This window comes from Cupressus sempervirens, chromosome 3, assembly GCF_028749045.1.
Source record: "Cupressus sempervirens isolate cs-2001-9-10 chromosome 3, ASM2874904v1, whole genome shotgun sequence".
Lineage (NCBI taxonomy): Eukaryota > Viridiplantae > Streptophyta > Pinopsida > Cupressales > Cupressaceae > Cupressus > Cupressus sempervirens.
Genome location: NC_143120.1, coordinates 29,682,264 through 29,704,258, shown reverse-complemented (window position 1 = coordinate 29,704,258; position 21,995 = coordinate 29,682,264).

Sequence of the window (21,995 nt, the reverse complement as noted above, 5' to 3'; positions counted from 1 at the left end):
TATAGGTTTGAGAGAGGCCTTGGGGAGGTGGCATCCATGTGTCATCCACATAGGTGCCACAAGGGTGGCACATGGGCTAAGGAGACAAGCCATGTAAAGGTCAACATAAGCCTTTATGGTTGAGAGGCTCAGGGTGTGCTCACACATGTGTGAGAAACCTTGGGGGAAGGAGTGGGGGACAAAGGTGTAAGAGGTGTAAATGAAGTGTAAGCTTTATTCGATCATGAGCTTCTCACACATGTGTGAGTAAAAACTTAGGAGCTAAAAGGTGTTTAAGATAAATAAGTAGGATTAAGTAGTGGGTAGGCTTAGAAGGATGAGAGTGATGGGTGTAGACTGGGTTTTAGGATGAGATTAAGAATAAATTAAATAGGATTTAATTTAATCATAGGATTAGAGAATTTAATAAAGTGGAGAGGATTAAATGAATTGAAATTTATTTAAAAGGGGATTTATGGAGCACTATGTATTAAATAAATTTAATACATTAGAGGGGATGCATTTAGATTAAATTTAAACCCATTAGGGAAGTGAACTTAATTAAATAAATTTAATTAAATAAGTAGAAGAATATTACAAATATAATTAATTAATAAATAATTAATCATAGTGTCAAAAGAAATATTAAATTAACTAGTATAACGTTTGGGATGATTTTAAGCATCTACACTAGGAATAAAAATATGAGTGACTCATTTTCAATTTGCGAGGTTGGCAGTTAACCCAATCAAGTTTCTCCATATAAGCTTTCCCTTCCATTTCTAGCAACTTATTCTAGACCTACTGGTGCTCACGGACATGTGTCATACTCTCATTATGTCACTATGCATAAGCATTGAGCAACTTTTGCATGTGACATAGCGACCATTGTTGATTCATCTCCAATTTGATGATGTGTATTTTACGAGTGTTTTAATGCACCTATGGTGGTCCTTCTATTTTTCTTTTGGTCACCATTTCACGTACACTAAAGATTGAGTAGGTTTCCATAGCGACATGACACCTACTAGTGATGCATCTTCAATCTGACAACTTTAATCAACATGTATCCTTTTATGAGTGCAGATCTATGTAGCATGTGACATCAGACCACCTTGACACATTGACATAGCCACTTATAACAGTTAATCCTTTTGGCACTATTTCTTAAAATCAAGTCCTATTGTGTTTTTAATTCATGGGAGGTCACCATGTCACTTCTATTGAGCTGTCATATGCACGATGCTAAACGACAAGAATTCTTTCGAAGTCCTCTCTTGAAAAGTTGATCTTGTAAATCAACTTCAAGGTTTTGGGTGATCTTGTGACCTACTAGAATCCACTCAATTGAAGATAAATGTTTTTTTTCACAAGGAGGCCTTTTCTGGTTCAAATGATTTTAGATGAAATGTAGAATCTATTCGCTGGTTCAAAATAAAACACACAAAAAAGAACTATGTTTTTGTACTTTTTGTGTTTTCCAATGAATGCAATCTAACAATGTAAAATATGAATTCCTAATTTAATAAGGGATTAGTAAAGAAAATAACAAGAACTTTAAATCAAATAACATGAAAATAAAATCCTAATGGACATAAGCTACAGAAAACAACGTGTCTGTGAGTTAAGCTTTCAAAGAAATCGATAGATAACCAATGAAAATAGGAGTAGCACTTCCTAGATTTCACTGATGCAATCACCAATGGAAAACTTAATAACTATATAATGTTTCACTCTCCATCAAATTGCAAGGCCACAGAAAGTGTGCTCATGCAAGACAAAGAGTTATGCAAGAATAATTTGGTGATTTCTTCTCAAGCTAGATACGTTAGTGGAATTTGTAAAACCATAGTAAACACGAGAATTAAAAGATTGCACAACCAGAAATAAAGCAATAAACTTTTGGCTCAATCACAATTCCATGAACATAAATTCACAAAAATATGACACATTTAGGCAAGAATCACTACACTACAAATGCAAGCACCAAAAGCATAATTTTATTGCAAAATAACAACGGCCCCAATTACATATTACAATGGAGTATTTATAAGAAATAATCTCAATTTGTGTTGAGAGTGAGAGATATCTTCATACAATAATATTCTTTTAAATTAATAAAACAAACTAATTATGTGCAAACTAACAATCTAACTGGTGCTTAGTAGGACTCCATGCATTTTTATATTCATTAATTGGATGCATGAACCTTTACATGTCATAAAAAAAAGAAATTGAGAGAAGATAAGAAGAAGAGAGCTTTTAATTGAAGTAGAAGTGTCTGGAAGCATAAAAAATAGAAGCTGATCCTTTAGTGGGCGTCTGTCAGAGTTAAACTATTGTCAGAATGCATTTTTGATGCATTGAAAGCTCTATTTTTGGAACTAGCAGTTAACTGTTAGTGCACCTCCAAAAAAATGCACCAGTTCACCTATGCACCAGTGTACCTACGCACTTGTACACCAGTGCACCTGCTCACCTCAAAAGGTCCAAAATCACAAAATTTTATTGAGTGTCAAAACTAAAATTTTGGCTTTTGGGTTTTATCATCCTTCATACTAGTGCTATGTCTGGATGTTTGACCTTGAATTTCTCAATAATCTCAGTAATATTAGCCACATCCGATAGATCTAAAGCATCATACTTATCTTTGACCTTTTGTCTTTAGTTGTCTACTTCAATATGGGTATCAGTAAAATCCCCGAGTTTTGTATCCAACTCTAGGAAGGCTTCTTCTATTCTGAAGGCCTGTTGAATGTCATCATCACTAGAAGCTTCTTGAAAAATCTTCCAAAACTTCTCTACCACTACCTTTATGGGCATTAATTTCTCCCACTCATCATCCTCAAAAATATCTAGACACGCATCGCTATAATATTTCTCTGCCTCCAAAATTTTCTCTTGGGCTTGATCTTTGAGCTAATGAATCTTCACATATAATGTTTCCATTAATTTATTACTATTCGCTATTTTCTCAATCCAATCATCAATTAAATCTAACTCCTCCACTATATATACATCTACCAAAATCTTGTACCTCTTCCCTTTTATAGCCTATAATACCAATAAATCTTTACTCCAAGCATGTACTTCATCCATAATACTAAAATCTTGCTTCAAAATTGCTACCCTCTTGTTTACATTTTCCTGTGTAGAATGTAGTAGCTTAAGATTTCCTTAGATGATTAGGACACCCTTTTCCTCAAAACTTTCCCGCCGCTACTAACAAGCTTTCAAAAATGGATCCAACTATACACCACCCCCATCTCTTCTATTTAATGTAGCATTAAGAGTCTCCTCAGGGTGTTCTAGAACCAAGGGACCAACAATTTCTGCTAAATATCCTTTTAGGATTTCATTTTGCCTACAAAGTGTCATCAGTTTTGTCCCTTCTTGTTCTAGACTCCTAAACACCTCTTTTATCCCCATCATGACCATCAACCTGGTAGTATCCAATGTGGGCTTCCCGAGCATAACCTCTTTGATCTGATAGTCTTGTTGGCCAAGATCTTCTACATCTGCATTAGGAGGTGGATATCCACTTGTGTGAATAAATCTTGATTCTGGTCATTGTTAATAAAAGCCAATGCTCTTGCTTCTCTTGAAGGGGACTCAGGTTTGGTTAGAATTTCCACCAACTCAAACATGTCCTCTTCCTTGCAGGTGAACTGTGGTTTTTTACTTCTTATCATTTCCTTTTGTAACCACCTCAGGAATCATTCCATAAAGGGCCTATCTCTTGAGGATGAAGGAGTTTGTTTTACCACTACATTCCCCTTATCACTCCTCTCCCGAGTTCTTTCCCTCTATGAAGGCTCTCCTTCTGTGATTTCCATCTCAGTGGAGCCCATAGTTTGTACCTAAGCATATTCGGAGCTTTTATGAAGATATTCAACCATTTGTCCATCTTTAGACACTTCATTGGTTGCTATTTGTTGTGGCTGTTCCTCCCATGAAGGCTACTTTTGAACCTATTCTTCTTTAGTACTTTGAGGTAGAGAAGAAATAGAGCCTTTGTCTACTACAGTGATTTGTAATGGGGATGGAGGAGTAAAATCAAGACCCTGTGATGGTGGTGGTATTTGTGTATAGTCCTCTTGTTGAGACTCATTCATCAGGGTATCCCAGATCTAATCCCCAATCAACTTTGTTCCTATAGGCATGAGCTCAAAATCTAACATCTTGAATACATCATCACCCTTTACATCCTACTCATCAACCCATTTTTGTACTTCATCCTTTGAAGTAATTATTTCCAGAGGTTCTTTTGGGATTGATGGTAGTGTCATAGTGAAACTCTTCCTTTCCTTCTCCATGGCCCTAGCTAGCTAGGTCCTTCTTTGCAATGACACATCTTCCTCCTCATCTTCCTCTTTAGGAATGGGGTCTAGGATAGATGGAAAAGGAACCATCCTTCTGATCACCATTTTCCTTTTCTTGATAGGAGTCTTAATCTTTCTTCATTTTTTAGGGGTAGAAGAGGATGCTTGTTTTGCCTGCAAAGGGGGAGAGACCTCTTGTGCTTCAATTTCTATCTCTATTTGGCTAGATGTAGTGGCTGGTGGCAATAGTGGGTCATCCTAAACCTGTCGTGCCCTAGTATCCTCAACCCCTTATACATTTTCTTCTTGTTGCTAGGGAGGTGCTGGAAATTTACCCTCCTCTAGTTCAAATCTTTGAGGAGAACTCCTCTTTCTTTTGCCCTTTCCTTTTTTCTATGAAGGGTGATAGTATCCAACTAGTTTCTCTAGTTGTTATACTATTTCAGGCCTAATGGGAAACTGAGCTGCAAAGGTAGGGATGGTGACGTTCTTCCCTCTACCTTTGGTTGGGCGGGCTTATGCATGAAAAACCACTATCTCAGGTATTGCATCAAGTTTAAATGGTTTCCTGATCCAATTCTATGTCATCTTGATAATGTACCTCGCCCAATATTAATATCATCATTCTCCTCCCTGACAACCTCATCGTTCATTATGGGACTTTCTCCAATTTTATCTGTGTTGAACAAAGGGTCAAGTAGCTCCCTTGAGTCTTGTTGCAATATCTAAAGTGGAATCTAGACCTTTAGAGCCTTTCTACCAAATACAAAGTCATCCTACAATAATCCTTGATATAGACATCATAGTCATTTGTCAGATTCATCCAATGGTCTTCAATGGCTTCTTCATGCTAGAATTCCTTGCTTGCCAGACTTTGGACTCTCCTAATATTCTCAAAGCATGACCTCAGAAAATTGTACTCTTTTAGGGGATATTGATCCCATTCACACCCAAAATAGGGAATATCCTACTTTTTCATTACTTGAAATGGTCCTATGACTAGGGGCCATGTCTAACATGGTCTACACTATTTCCTAACTCTGTTATATGCAAACTCAACTTGTCAAGCAATCTCCAAAAGAACAAGTTTGTCACTAGGATATCTTGGGAGCTTCTTTGAGTTGATAGTGTCACCAACTACCCTTAGAAATGTAAATGTTTTAAACTGAATGTAATAAGCCCCAAGTGCTATTATCTGCTCCACTACATCATCAAATAATATTTTTGAATAATCTCCCTCTATGAATTAGATGATAGCAAATATGAATGCATCATTCATGATTCTATATTATTTACTCTACTCTGAGAGTTTCTTCCTTACCAGCTGAGGGTAGACAATATATGGCCAAGCATTAGGTTCTTGCATGCCACCTCTCTTGTACAATCTAGGATAGTTCATCACCCTTGCAACTAATAGATACACAAAATATGAAGTCATACAGAACTTCCTTTTATCCTTTACTACTCCCAATTGCTCACATAGATTTTTACTCAAAGTAGTTTCCCAATCCAGTGGTAGCTTCACCATCTTAATAGTCTTGATGAAATGTATCATGAAGACATTTAGGCATCCAACTATAGGAAGATTCATCACTCTACTTAACAGTATGATTGAGTATCCAATATCTTCCTTCATATATCCTCTTGTCATGTCCACTTTGCTGGCTATCTTTACTAGAGGAGTCGTCCCTATGAGGTAAGAAGATTGGATGATCTCAGTAGCCTATTTTAGGTGTTCTTTATACTATCTCTCTCCTACCTCATAGGTTAGCCTAATGAATTGATCAGCCCTCAAGAGATGGAATACCCTCTCAATATTTTTGGGTCGTAGATTGAGAATGATCTCTCTAGTCACACTCTTAACCACCCTTTCTTCTAGAAACAAGTGTTGTGCAAGTGTCATTATGAGCTCTGAGGATTACACTGACATTGGGTGTGAAGCTGCACTTACTAGCCTTGATTGGATTAATGCATAAACTATAGTTGACCTCTTAGTGGGTCTGTTGCAAATCCTTAGCAACTCCCCCAAATTAGTGTGTCCCAAATATATGTCCTTAATCTCAGAGTAGTCATCTTGGAACCTCAACTTTGATGGAACATCTTGAATTTGAACACAATGGGTTTTGGTGCCATTTTATCGCTTGATGAAGATTCCATTATATCTACACAAAAGGACATTCATTAGTCTGAGATTTGAGAAAAATAAATAAATAAAATCTTGGTACCGACTCCCATAAAACCTAAAAATCCTAATACTTGAAAAGACACAAAAATCATGTTTAACACCCCCCAATTATCCCTTAAAGGCCTATTGGCACACTTGGCACACCTAATAGGTGTGTCAGATGCACAATTTTCAAACCAATTTCTTATATATGGTGCACACTAGCACACCTAATTAGGCATGCTAATGCGCACCTATTTCTTTTTTTTGAGTTTTTTTAAATTTTTACATCAAGGAATATGGTTGGGTGCGCACTAGCACACCAAGTTGGGTGTGCTAGTGTACACCTAACCCTTAGTGAAATTATTTGTTTTATGTTTTAAGTTTGTGTTTTTATGTTATGATGCTTTGCAATATGGGTGCACACTAGCACACCAAATTATGTGTGAATGTGTGCATCCATGTTCGGAGTTTTACATTTTGTTTTAGGTTTTTTGAGGTGGTGCATAGTCGCGCACCATACTAGGTGCACTATTGCGGACCCCCTTAAGGATTTTTTTTATTTTGCGTAGGCAAGGTGGGGAGTGTGAGGAGAGTATAGCTTAGGAAGTATGGTGGTGCAAAACAAATAGGAGATGTAGATATGAAGCTTTAAAGAGCACTGAAGTCAAATGCTGAGTATGTGCAGTGCTTGAGATATGGAGACAAGGTAAGAATGAAGATGGGGGAGGGGGGAAAATTTATAGACCCCTAAGGCAACCTTGGTGCAACGTAGGTGTATTTTTGTGCATCTATGCATCACCAAGTGTGATATCAATTCTCAAACACTTTATTCAGAATGCCCACACACTGGATTTAGGTGCACTGGTACGCCTTTCAAATTTTGTGAGTTTAAACTTATCTCCTCTTATTTTATGATTTTCATCGACAGGGTTTCTCCTCCAAGGCCTACAATGTGAACTTAGGGAGAAAATAAGATCACAAAATGTCTCGAACCCAGGGCTAGGGTCCCAAAAAATCCCAAAATAAAATAGGGGGTCTCCATTTCTAACTTGAAATGGGGTGTGTGTTGTGGAACCACAACAAATAGCCCCCAAAAAAGGAAGAAATGACAAAGGCATTTCTTCATCAACAAACATTCTATCAACATGTGTCAAATTCCAACTAAATCTTGAACATTCCAAGAAAATTTTGAATGATTTAAATAGTCAAAACTTTGAGATCCAAAACCTTCAAGCTTAGTATGTGTTTAGTTGTTAGTCTAAAAATGGTTTTTACACTTGAGTGTCAACACACTTAACCACCTTTCACATTCAAGCCAAGTACACTATGTATGCCAAGCCACAACATGTGCCAAGTCAAGAAATTCAACAAGTGTTGAGCATGATCTTAAGGTGTTGAACAGTCTTTAGGTGCCGAGTAAGTATAGCTGCTGAGCATGATCTAAGTACCAAGCATTATTCAGGTGCTGAGTCTTAAAAGATGCTGAGCAAGATAGGAGCATATACATAAGCTGAGTTATAGTAAATGCCAAGCATCAGGAAGTAGTAAGTGCCGAGTAACTTAGAATCAACATATGAGTTTGAAACTTTACAAACTCAGATGTAAACCATTTTCATAGCCGACATAAGATAAATCTCAAAAGATTTAAGTGATAAGATCAAATCATTTATATTTCCTATGCAATCTACATGCAGCCAATAAGAAAAATGGAGAAGGCATGCAACCAATAAGAGATGTGCAAGGAATAAGAAAAAATCAGAGATTAAATATGGATCGTAGATCTATACCTAACCCCAAGTCTTCGAGTGTCTTTATAAGGAAGATGAAATTAGATTGAGCAGTGAGAGCATTAAAAAAAAAAAAGAAGGGAAAAATGTATAAGGAAGTCTAATATCAGAGAGAAGAGAATCAGATCACAGAGGATCAAGATCAGAGAGAACAGATCAAGTGCCTGTATTCAGCAATCGAAGGATTGTAAACCATCAAGTTTATCATACCTAATACTCTTTAACCATTGTATTAGAGAGAAAATCCTATGATGATAGGTTAGCTTAACAACTATTTTATAGATCCTTTAACTAGGTGACTAAATCCTTTGACAGGGTGACACTTCATGTAAAAGTGTTTGTAAATCCTTTAACCAGGTCACTATTGATACAGTGTAAAGCCTTTGATAGGGAAAGCCTTTAATAGGGCAGACCATCAGAAGTGGTTAAACATTATTACTACAATGATTTTGTGGGTATCATCCCCACCCCAATTTTACCTTCTTATTTCTGGAGGGTTTCTAGGTTACCAAAACTTAAGTGTTATGTGGTGATGCATATTGGTTTCTTATGATTGCTTAATATTTATATGCATGCATGTTTATTCCAAAAATATGTTATTGAGGATTTGAAACAGTTAAAAGGAATCTCCATTAAGGTTATTTATCGACCATTTGCTTGACCATATGAGAGAATCAGTTGGAGGGCTCTTAGTGAGCTATCACTTTTCCTTTTAATTTTTTGGCAAATTTTGAATAATCGCTCCATGTAGTTCATAATGTCACTATTTGATGAAACAATGTTTTGGTACCAGATACTTCATTTTGAAAGTGTATCTTTTTGCCATTTCAGATCTTTTAGAATCCTTCAATCTTAACACCATTTTTCTTTATATTTTATTTTCTTTTCTTTTTTTATTTTTAATTTTCTTCTATATCCTAACTACAGTTAGACTATGTAGCTAGGACATCAGTGTCATTTCTTGAATTCAATCCTTTGTGAACATCCCTTGCGTTCCTCTTTTAGAACTTTTAGAAACTCTCATGCCAAACAATGATCATAGTAATCCTTCAATAAGACCCCTTATGTTTGAACCAATTGGGGTTTGGATCATCCCTTGCTATCTTCAACCTTAATTTGACAATACCTAAGACAATTGATTTTTAAGTTCGCAAAGTGTTGAGAACTTGTTGGTCTAGAATCTTGAATTCAAGACTGAATGTCTTCCGATCACTACATGCAACATCCGCTGCTCAGTTGGTATAAGACACACCATCATCCAAATGTTTTGAAAAAGAAATACATCTTCCTAAAATTGGAATCAAAAGAGTAGTTAGTAAGATATCTCAAGATAAAATCTCAAGTGCACTTACCCTTGGATTGACACAACTTTGAAAGCAAACACACAATTGGAAAGAAAACACACTTGCAGAAAATAAACACGCTTGTAGAAAAGAAATCTAACTAATTTTTTTAAAAAATTATTTATTTTCTTATTTATTTTCTAGGCTTCAAAATAATGTTTTAGAAATTACCCATTGACTGGTAATGGAACTAATTCCCCTTGCAAGGAACTGAGCCTAAAATTATTTTCTTTGAAAATTTCTACTATTTGGTAAGGACCAATCCACAAGTGTTGAAACTTGGTGTGGCTGCCCAGCTTTTCTTTTGCCTTATCCCAAAGTAGAACAAGGTTAGAAATCCTAAATGACTTTGTTGTGGCCCTCTTATCGAACCATCTCTTTATGATAGCTTGATGTTTAGCGATGTGCTCTAATGTAGCTGCCTATTTATCATCTATCTCTAAGAGATTCATCAATTTGATTTGTACTTTGTCAACATCTTCAGCATATCCACTCATGAATTTCAAAATAGGAATCTTGAGGTTAAGTAGGAATACTAGTTCTTGTCCATAGACAAGCAAATATGGAGAAGTCCATAAAGTATTCTTGACCCTAACTCAGTCTATCCATAAAACATATTTGAGTTACGTATGCCAATCTTTAGGATTCTCCTTTGATAACTACCTTACTACTAAAATCTTTAGGATTCTCCTTTGATAATTGCCTTATTACCTAATTTTCAAATGCCCATTGCATCAAGAATACTAATGCAAAAGCTGATCCGTTATCGCATAGTAAAGTGAATGGCATCCCAAATCTGGCAACAATGTGTTCCTCCAAGAAGTCTGTCACCACCTTAGTAGTGTGATTTCTAAAAACTTCTACTTCTGCCTATCTCATACAATAATTAGTGGCTATAAAAATGTAAGTGTGTCCAGTAGATGATGGTGGATTGACTGGACCAATGAAATCTAGCCCCCACTTTGTGAAGAGGCATACATCATATAGGGGTTGTAGCAGCATTACCAGGTGTCTTTCTTTGTTATCAATAGTTTGGAAAACATGAGAAGAATGCACATGCTCAAAAGTGTCCTTGAATATCATGGGCCAAAAATAACCCAATCTTAAAATCATATGAGCGATCACTTTTTTCGAACTGTGCCCTATACCATACTTGTCGTGAAATGATTCTAGGACTTCTTTCACTTCCTCACGTCCTAAGCATTTTAGGTAGATCCCTTCATAGTTCCTTTTGTACAACTTGTTATCATGCAACATATAGGACTCACACTTCATTTTAAGTCCTCTATGTTGTGAACTATTCATCCAACTAGGGCACCAATTCTATAGGAGATAGTAAACAATATCCTAGTACTAGACATCTGTTACTACACCTTGACCAATGTCAACGTGAGATACTATCATTTTCTCCTAATCTTCTGTATCTATTTCTTTCTCAAACTTAAATTTCTTTTCATTGCCAATTAGGTTATCAACTATCATCCTTGATAATCCTTGACCCCTAACTAATCTCATGGGTTGGATCTCTAGATCAAATTCTTGCAATATCACCATCCATTGACCTCGTCTTTCACCAAGTTCATTTTGCATCAACAATTTCTTTACTACTAGATTAGGTACGATAGCATACACCTTACTCCTTAATATGTAATGGTGAAACTTCTTTACCACTTTAACCAAGGAAAAAGACTATTTACCAAGGTTAGAATAATTCAACTTGGCATTTCTCAGAGGGCAGCTCACAAAAACAATAGGTCTTTCATCTTCCTTCTCCTTCTTCTGGGTTAGGATCCCTAAGCATGAATATTCTGAAGTGAAGGAATATATCTTAAAGAGAAGGTTATAATCAGGACTTACCAATACTGGAGTCATAGAAATGGCTACCTTAATATCCTTAGATGATTTCTTTACCTTGGGAACCCCTTCTATTTTAGCCCCCTTTTTGAGTAAATCATTAAAAGGATGCACCATCTCTACAAATTTGCTTATGAATTTTTGCAAAAAATTAATCTTCCCAAAGAAAGACTTGAGTTCCTTTTAACTGTTGGGGGGCCATAACTTCAAAATGGCCTCAACTCTATCAGGATCAATGGAGATGCCAGCTTTGGAAATGACATGACCTAGGAGTTTTCCCTTAGTGACCCCAAATGGACATTTCTTGGGATTGAGAGATATGCCATATTTGCGACATCTATTAAATACCTATCTTAGATCAACAATGTGGGTAGTTCGATCCTTTGAAAAGAAAGTCAAGTCATCCATATAGATAACTATACATTTATTAATTAATCCCTTAAAGCCTTCATCCATGGTTTGTTGAAATGTAGCCCCTGCATTAATCAATCCAAATGGCATTCTCCTGTAGGCAAAGGTTCTCCGTTTGGTCATAAAGGTAGTCTTTAGCCTATCTTCTTCTTCTACCATTACTTGATTATAGCTTGCATATCCATCCAAGAAAGACATCATTTTTGGACCATTCACAATTTGTAAGACCTCATCCAATGAGGGCAATGGATAATTGTCCTTTTGAGATGCCAGGTTCAAATTGCAAAAATCTACCCAAAGTTAAATTTTTGTAGTCTTTTTTCGTACAGGAACTAAATTATCCACCCATGTGGAGTGATGCACAGGGAAAATAATCTTCATGGCTAGTAACTTCTTGACTTCCTTCATTATTAGAGGCTCAAGGATTGGATTGGTAGGTCTTTGCCTTTGTTGGAAGGGTTTGGCATTAGGTTTGAGTGGGATATCATGCATAATAATCCAAGGATCATACAACTTTAGTTCTTCATAGCTCCAAGTGATAACATCCTTATATTTTGTAAGTAATTTGATCATGTCTTCCCTTTCTTGTAAACTGCATGCTTTCCCAATCCTTACCATCTTGGGATCATCTTCTATTCCCAAATTGTATGAATCACATTCCTCGGTCCCTTTCTCTTCAGTGGTCCTTTTATTAAACACTAATTCATCATGATAAAAAATGCACTCCAACTTGATCATCCCCTTGGGAATAGTATTAGTTTTCAAATTCAAGATTTCATCTTCATCTTGAGTTGTACTATCCTTAGGTGTGTCACCTGGGGTGTCATCTAATTCTTGTCCCTTAAAGTGGCCACTACATATAATAAATTTGAGAATATGTTGATCATCTTGAAAAACTTGGAAGTTTGTGATATTGTTGGGAATAGAAAAACCAGCAACCAAATCGACTGAGAACCGTTTTAACTTTGTTCCTTCAACTAGTTGTAATGCACTTGCTGAAATAACAAGAGCATTTGTTACCATGTTTTTCCTTCTTGAAATAAAATTTATGTTGAAAGATTCAAAATAATCTAGTAGATTCTATACCCTTTTACTATAAGCAAGCAACCTCTTATCATTACAAGAATATAGTGATTTTAGTTGTTGAATAACCAACTTAGAATCTCCTTAGACTATGAGAGTTGTATTTCCTTTCTCAAGTGCAAAAAGAAGTCCTAATATCAACACTTCATATTTTGTAGCATTGTTAGTACATCTAAATTGCAATCAATATGCTACATAGAAAGACTTACCTTTTGGACTGATTAACTCAATACCTGCACTAGCTCCTAATTTGCATTTGGAACCGTTGAAGCAAAGTGTCTAAATTGAGCTTTCCTTGGGTTTTCTAAACTTATGATTATTTTTCCTCAATTTTTCTTTTACCTAAGCTTGGAAGGATTGTCTATTGGGTACCCATTATAATCTTTTGTGGGGTGGGCTTAGTGATTTTCCATCGCCATTCTTCAAAACTAGGAGCAGATGTTTTTCTTGTTTGTTTTGAATTTCATCTATCAATTGTTTGATTTCATCCACTTTGGGTTTAGGATGGATGACTACCAAAGTCCATCCCTGGTCTTTTACGTACCATCTTCTCCTTTTTACTTTGATCATTCCAGGTGGAGGAGAAGAGAAACCTCTACTGTTTGAAGAGGTATCACTATATGATGCATTTAGATCTTTACTTTTTAGATGTGTTTGTAAGACTTTGGTTTTCTATAGGTTCATTTTGTGGATCATTGACTTTCTTTACTCCCACCATTTGTGTTAACACCCTAGCAACTACTTCTTGACATGATGAACATTGGAACTCTAAATGGCTAACTTTATGTAATCAACAAAATCTTGGAAGGAGGAGGATATTAGGGTTAGCTTCTTCTCCTAGACATTGTAAATTAGCCATTACGACCTCATCTTTCAAGGTTGAAATTATGGAATCCAAATCTTGATCATCTAATATTTTGGCCAAAGTCATATTAAAAACCATTACCTTGTAGGAACCCAAATTTGTTTTTAAGAAGGCTACCCCATTAGGAGCATTATATTCTATAATCATTAGGCTACATCTATTTTTATTTGATTGTTCAAACGTTTTCGTGGTAACCAAAGTTGAGTGAAATCTATGGAAAACCATCCCCTTAAACACTTCATCCATTCTCTACTAAGGTGTAATCCATATGTCTCTAGGATATCAACCACATGTATATCAATGACATCATGAATTTTTGGGTTGACTATTAACTGTATTCGCACATCCTTTAGTACACCTATGACTTTCACCTCTATTTTGTCCAACTGTATCACTATTCGGTTGGTAGGTTGAGGGCTAACTCCTAACCTTTGTACTATAGACAATGGCATGAAATTATATAAAGCTCCTGAATCAATAAGGAAATTGTGAAGATTTTTCCCATATATTCTAATGTTGAGCAAAAATGGGGGCACCTCGACCTTATCTTTAAACATAGTGGGAAATGCCTTCATAGCATTAACTTGTTGGGATGTTGTCTTTTAAGAGGTAGTATTCGCACTATGGGAGGTCTTTGTATGATCCAGAGTCTTCATGAGTGCTTCTTATTGTTGTGGATAGTTTTGCAACATGTCAAACATGGACATGTTGCCTTTGTTCATTTCAAGTCTTCTATTACACTTTACTTTTTAGTAGACCAAGCAAGGTTTTTCAATATTGTTGGTACACTTCCTTGGTTCTAATTTTTTTGTCCTCTAAATGGTGGTTTAACTGGTGCCTGATTATTACTTGCTCTTGGATTAGGAGGAGTTGGTTGTAGTGTTGGGGGAATTCCATCTATTAGAGGTTCCTTCCTACTTCTCAAGTTATACATATTTTGATTGTCATTGCGAAAAGAAAACATCTCTTCATGCTGAAGGTCAGGTTCCTGGCTAAATGGAAATGAGAATTCTTTGTTGACTGGCTACTCTACCTATGTACTTTGTGTAGAATTATAGGATTCTAATAGCATAGAATTAAAACACATAGGAGGAACATTGTTGTTTACCTACAAATTTTGAGTCATTTCTTGATTTCCATCATAGTATGAACCATCATTGTTAGATGCATTTTGACCATTGCCATATTGATTGATATCTGTGTACTGAATGTTATTGTTGTTATTGTCTACAAGAATGCTTCTGTTATTTGGATGGGTATTCCATTGTTAGTTTTGCCTCTAGAAGCCATTATTGTGATCAAGAGGATTGAAGTTGTTCCCTCCATTATTCTTTGCTGTATTGTTGTTCCCACTATTATTGTTCCCACTGAAGTTCCTCTTATAATTTTGACCATAATTGTTATTGTAGGAGCCATCGTTGTTTCTCTAAAAACTATTATTTGTCCATATGAAAACCTTAGAGGAGTTAGCTCGTTATTCATCTATGACATAGTCTTTTTCATCTGACAAAATTCAAAAATAAGGCTATCGTATGCTTCAACATGTGCTACTACCTTTTGCTCAAAGAAGGTAGCTTTCAGAGGTTCATACCCTAGATATGTTAGAGTGGGGTTTTGTAGAGTAGGTGCCTATTGTAATGGAACTGGATTCATAGGTATGAATTAACTTGGCATCATAGGTACTTTGATAGGGTATGCTAGTATTGCCATGATGGCTTGGGTTGGAAGCATCAATCCTCCATTAGGATTAGCTTGCTTAGTAAAATTTATTGCTTCTATGAAGACCTTTTCCAATGTATCAATATTTTCTGTAGGAAGCTTCCTCAAAAAGATAGCAGTAAGAGGGTCCATAGCATTTAGGTAAATCTAAATAGTCGCTTCAATTGGTATAGTATATGATGTTTCCAATTTGCGCTATGCAATATGAAAGTGATGATTGAAGCACGAAACTATCTCAGCTAGATCCCTTTTGATCAATATGAATTGTTGATGTATCACCACTAGGTTGATAAAAGTTTTAAATTGTTCTAAGAACAATATTTTGAAGGTATTGTAATCTCCAATAAATCAAAGTGGAAAATTGACGTACCAATTATAGGCAACTTCCCCCAAAGAATAGGGGAATAAATGAAGGACTACATCCTTGTTAGCAATCTATTTTTGGTTGCAATTTTTTTTGAATACTTTAATGTGGTCTTTGGTAGTTCGTGTTTCTCCATAAATGAACCTTGGGAAAAACTTCTCTAGATTTTTAGGGAGGTCATGGAGTGCACCTCTCAAATTGATTAGTGAGTGTACAATGTTTGCAAAGAAGGCCATTGAAGGACTTGGTGGACCTAAAGGTAGTTGTTGAAGAGATGGAACTATTGAAATATTTGGTGGTCCACCAGGTGGTTGGAGTGAAGGCAGAGTTGAAGAAGATGATGAAAGTTTAAATGAAAGTGGTTGAATTCAGGCTATTCCTTTGTCACTACGCCATTTACGAAAGTGGATAAGCTCAAGAAACTCATGTGCACATGGTGAAAATCTTAATGCTCATTGAAATGGGGATTCTAGATGAAAAACCTCTAGTTTGCATCAAATTTTGAAAAAGCACACCTCGATAGAAGTATAGTTTCTCACAAAATGAGGCACACCACAAAATTTAGCATAGCAACAGACTTGTGCACCTAAATTTTTGAAAAACTCAGAAATTTTATCTAAACTTGCAAAAAGCACAAAATCTTGAAACATTGGCAAATTTTTCTTCTATTCCAAAAATCAAAACATGGCTCTCCCTTTAGCACTACTTCTGTTGAGTTGTCATTATGCACGATGCTAAATAGTAGGAATTCTTTCATTCTCCTGTCTTGAAAAGTCAATCTTGTGAATCAACTCCAAGGTTCTGGGTGATCTTGTAACCTACTGGAATCCACTTAGTTGAAGATAAATGTTTTTGTTCATGAAGAGGCCTTTGCTAGTTTGAATGATTTTAGATGAAATGTAGAATCTGTTTGTTGCTTCGAAAGAAAACACAAAAAAAAAGAACTATGTTTTTGTATTTTTTGTGTTTTCTAATGAATGCAATCTAACAATGCAACTAATATGAATTCTTAATTTAAAAGGGGTTAGTAAAGAAAATAACAAGAACTTTAAAGAAAATAATATGAAAGTAAAATCCTAATGGACATAAGCTATAGAAAACAATGTGTCTATGAGTTAAGCTTTCAAAGAAATTGGTAGGTAACCAATAAAAACAAGAGCAACAATTCCTAGATTCCACCAATGTAATCATCAATGGGAAACTTAATAACCATATGATGTTTTTCTCTCCATCAAATCACAAGGCCACAGAAAGTGTACTCATGCGAGACAAAGAGTTATGTAGGAATAGTTTGGCGATTTCTTCTTTAGCTAGATACGTTAGTAGAATTCATAAAACTATAGCAAACACCATAATTAAAAGATCACACATCTAGAAACAAAGCAATAAACTTTTGGCTCAATCATAATTCCATGAACATAAATTGACAAAAATATGACACATTTAGGCAAGAATCACTATACTCTAAATGTGAGCACGAAAAGCATAATTTTATTGCAAAATAATGGTGGCCCCAATTACATATTACAATGGAGTATTTATAAGTAATCATCTCCTCAATTTGTGTTAAGAGTGAGAGATATCTTAATGCAATAATATTCTTTTAAATTAATAAAATAAACCAATTATGAACAAACTAACAATCTAGTTGGTGCTTAGTAGGACTCCATCCATTTTTATATTCATTAACTAGATGCATGAGCCTTTACATGTCATAAAACAAAGAAATCGAGAGAAGATATGAAGAAGAGAGCTTTCAGTTGAAGTAGAAGTGTCTAGAAGTGTCAAAAATAGAAGCTAATCCTTCACTAGGCATCTGTCAGAGTTAAACTGCTGTCAGAATGCATTTTCGATGCATGGAAAGCTCTATTTTTGGAACTAGCAGTTAATTGTCAGTGCACCTCTAGAAAATGCACTAGCTCACCTACACAGCAGCATAGCTGCACACTAGCACACCTGTGCACTTGTGCACTAGCACACCTACTCACCTTAAAAGGTCCAAAATCATTTGGGTTTTATCATCCTTCATACTAGAGCTATGTTTTGATGTTTACCCTTGAATTTCTTAATAATCTCTATAATATTAGCTACATCTAGTAGATCTAAAGCATCATACTTATCTTTGACCTTTTGTCTATAGCTATCTACTTCAATATGGGTATCAACAAAATCCCTGAGTTTTGTATCCAACTCTAGCAAGGCTTCTTCTATTCTAAAGGCCTGCTGAATGTCATCATCACTAGAAGCTTCTTCAAAAATCTTCTGGAACTTCTCTACCACTACCTCTATAGGCATTAATTTCTCCTGCTCATCATCCTTAGAAATATCTAGACACGCATCACTATAATGTTTGTCTGCCTCCAAAATTTTCTCTTGGGCTTGGTCCTTGAGTCGATAGATCTTCACATGTAATGTTTCCATTACTTTATTACTATATGATATTTTCTCAATCCAATCATCGATTAAATCTAACTCCTCTACTATATATACATCTACCAAAATCCTATACCTTTGCCCTTTTAAAGCCTATAATACCTATAAATATTTACTCCAAGCACGTACTTCATCCATAATGCTGAAATATTGCTTCAAAATTTCTACCATCTTGTCTACATTTTCCTACATAGCATGTAGTAGCTTAAGATTTCCTTAAATGATTAGGATGCCCTTTTCCTCAAAAATTTCCTACCACTACTGACAAGCTTTCAAAAATGGATACAACTGTACACCTCCCCCATCTCTTCTATCTAGTGCAGTGTTAAGAGTCTCCTTGGGGTATTCTAGATCCAAGGGACCAACAACTTTTGCTAAATATCCTTTTATAAGATTTCATTTTGCCTACAAAACATCATGATTTCTATCCCTCCTTGTTCCAAACTCCTAAACACGTCTTTTATCCCCATCATGACCATCAACTCGACAGTATCCAATGTGGGCTTCCCAAGCATAACCTCTCTGATCTGATAGTCTTGTGGGCCAAGATCTTCTACATTTGCATCAAGAGGTGGAATAGCCACTTGTGCAAATAAATCTTGATTCTAGTCAGTATTGATAAAAGTCAATGCTCTTGCTTCTCTTGAAGGGGACTCAAGTTTGGTCAAAACTTCTACCAACTCAAACATGTCCTCTTCATTGGTGATGAACTGTGGCTTTTTACTTCTTATCATTTCCTTTCACAACCACCTTAGGACTCATTCCATCGAGGGCCCACCTCTTGAGCATGAATGAATTTGTTCTACCATTGCTTTCCCCTTATCACTCCTCTCCGAGGTTCTTTTCCTTTGTGAAGGCTCTCCTTCTATGGTTTCCATCTTAGTGTAGCCCATAGTTTGTACCTCAATATCTTGGGAGGTTTGCTAAGGATATTCAACCTTTTGTCCCTCTTTAGACACTTCATCAATTGCTTTTTGTTGTGGCTCTTCCTCCCATGAAGGCTCCTTTTGAACCTATTCTTCTTCAGTACTCAGAGGCAGAGGAGTAATAAAGCCTTTGTGTACAACTATAATTTGTAATGGAGATGGAGGAGTAGAATCAGGACCCTATGATTTTGGTGGCGTTTGTGTCCAGTCCTCTTGTTGAGGCTCATTTGTTGGGGTATCCTAGATCTTATCCCCAGTCAACTCTATTCCTATAGGCATGAAGTCAAAATTTGACATCTTGAATACATCATTTCCCTCTACATCCTGCTCATCAACCAATTGTTGTACTTCATCCTATGAAGTAGTTATTTCTAGAGGTTCTTCTAGGATTGATGGTACTGTCATAGTGGAACATCTCATCCTTTCCTACTCTGTGGCCCTAGCTAGTTGGGTCCTTCCTTCCAATGACACATCTTCCTCCTCATCTTCCATTTCTTTTTCTTCCTCTTTAGGAATGGGGTCTAAGATAGATCGAAAAGTAACCATCCTTCTGATCACCCTTTGCCTTTTCTCGATAGGAGTCTTAATCTTTCTTCATTTTTTAGGGGCAGAAGGGGATGCTTGTTTTTCTTGTAAGGGAGGAGAGACCTCTTGTGCTTCAACTTCCATCTCCATTTGGTTGGATGTAGTGGCTGGTGGCAATAGTGGTTCATCTTGAACCTGTGATGCCACAGTTTCCTTGAACCCCTATACATTTTCTTGTTGTTGTTGGGGAGGTGCTAGAATTTCACCCTCCTCTAGTTCAACTCTTTAAGGAGAACTCCTCTTTCTTTTGCACTTTCCTTTTTTCGCTAGAGGGTGATAGTATCTAACTAGTCTATCTAGTTGCTATACTATTTTGGGCCTAATGGGCGACTGAGATGCAAAGGTAGGGATGCTGACCTTCTTCCCTCTACCTTTAGCTAGATAGGCTTGTGCATGAAAAACCACTATCTTAGGCATTGGATCAAATTTAAATGGTTTCTTGATCCAATCCTACATCATCTTAATAATGTGCCTCACCCAATGATTAATATCATCATTCTCCTACCTATCAGCCTTAGCATCCATGCCCCTAGCTAGTTTGGTGCTTCTTTCCAATGACACATCTTCCTCCTCATCTTCCTTTTCTTCTTCTTCCTCTTCAATAATGGGGTCCAAGATAGATGGAAAAGTAACCATCCTTCTGATCACCCTTTTCCTTTTCTTGACAGGAGTCTTAATCTTTCTTCATTTTTTAGGGGCAAAAGGGGACAATTGTTTTGCCCGCAAAGGAGGAGAGACCTCTTGTGCTTCAACTTCCATCTCCATTTGGTTGGATGTTGTTAGGATAAAACCATGGATAGAAATAAAAACTACATGCAAATATAACAAATAATAGAAAATAATAGATCACATAGAAATGAACACAAGGCACAAAGATTTAATGTGGTTCACCCAACCCCTGGGCTATGTCCACCAAACTGCAAGTCCAATATTATTACAATCTATAATCCCTTATAGCTCAATACCACTGCAAGAAGAAATTTTGCATCACAACATAATGAAAATACCTAACCCTAAACCCTTTTATACAAGTATTGTACGCCATTTTAGGGTTACAACATGTCAACCATATGTCAGCTACAACGTAAGCCACGGCCCAATTTTTTTTTTCTCGAACCCCAAAGAATTTATGAAGTATGTACAGTACTTTCTTGATCAATCACCATAATCTAACAATCTCCCACTTGGGGACTAATCAAACTCCACACTAAATAACAATCTTCCACTTGGAGACTAATCTTGTAGCAATACCACTACCACATGGGGCTCCCACTAGATCAAACCACCCTGGACTCTATTGTTCTTTTATTCATGTTTAGTCTAGAAGACCAACCAAAGCTGAAGAGGAGTTTAGCTTCACCCTTGTTACAACCTTTGTCAACATATTTGTTGGATTGTCATTTGTATGTATCTTCTCCAGCTTTAACTATCCATCCTCCAAAAATAACTAAATGAAATGGTAATGCAACTGTATGTGTTTGATCTTAGAATGCAGAGCTGAATTCTTTGCAAGATGAATGGCACTCTGACTATCTATGAAAAAATAATTATCCTTCTGAGGATGTCCCAATTCTTCCAACTAGAAGAACTGAAACCATATCATCTCCTTAGCTACCTCTGTAGTAGCAACAAACTCTGCCTCTATAGTAGATAGAGCATTAATCTTCTGTAATGTAGAAACCCAGCTCACGGCTACCCCACCAACAATAAAGACATAACCTGTAGTGCTCCACCTGATATCAATATCCCCTACCAAATCTGAGTCAACATAGCCTTGTAAATTAGTAGTAGAGCCCCCAAAGTGTAAACACTTATTCTGTAAAGCTCTTTTACCTACAGGTAACTTGCACAAATCCCATGTCTTATTCTTCAACAAAGAGTCCATTTCATCTTTCATTGAAGACTCCCACTAAATCTTAGTATCCACCTACATAGCTTAATCATAACTTTTAGGTTCACCAACATCAGTAAGTAAAATAGAATACAAAGAGGGAGAAAATCTTTGTGGAGGTCTAATTTGCCTCGTTGAAATTCTAACATTCACTAGTGTGTGTGGTATTTGTTGCTAAGGTTTTTGCACATCATGTTGCACTAATACCATTAGTGGAGCAATAATCTTCAAATTCATGACTGCAATATTCACCACCATTATCAGAT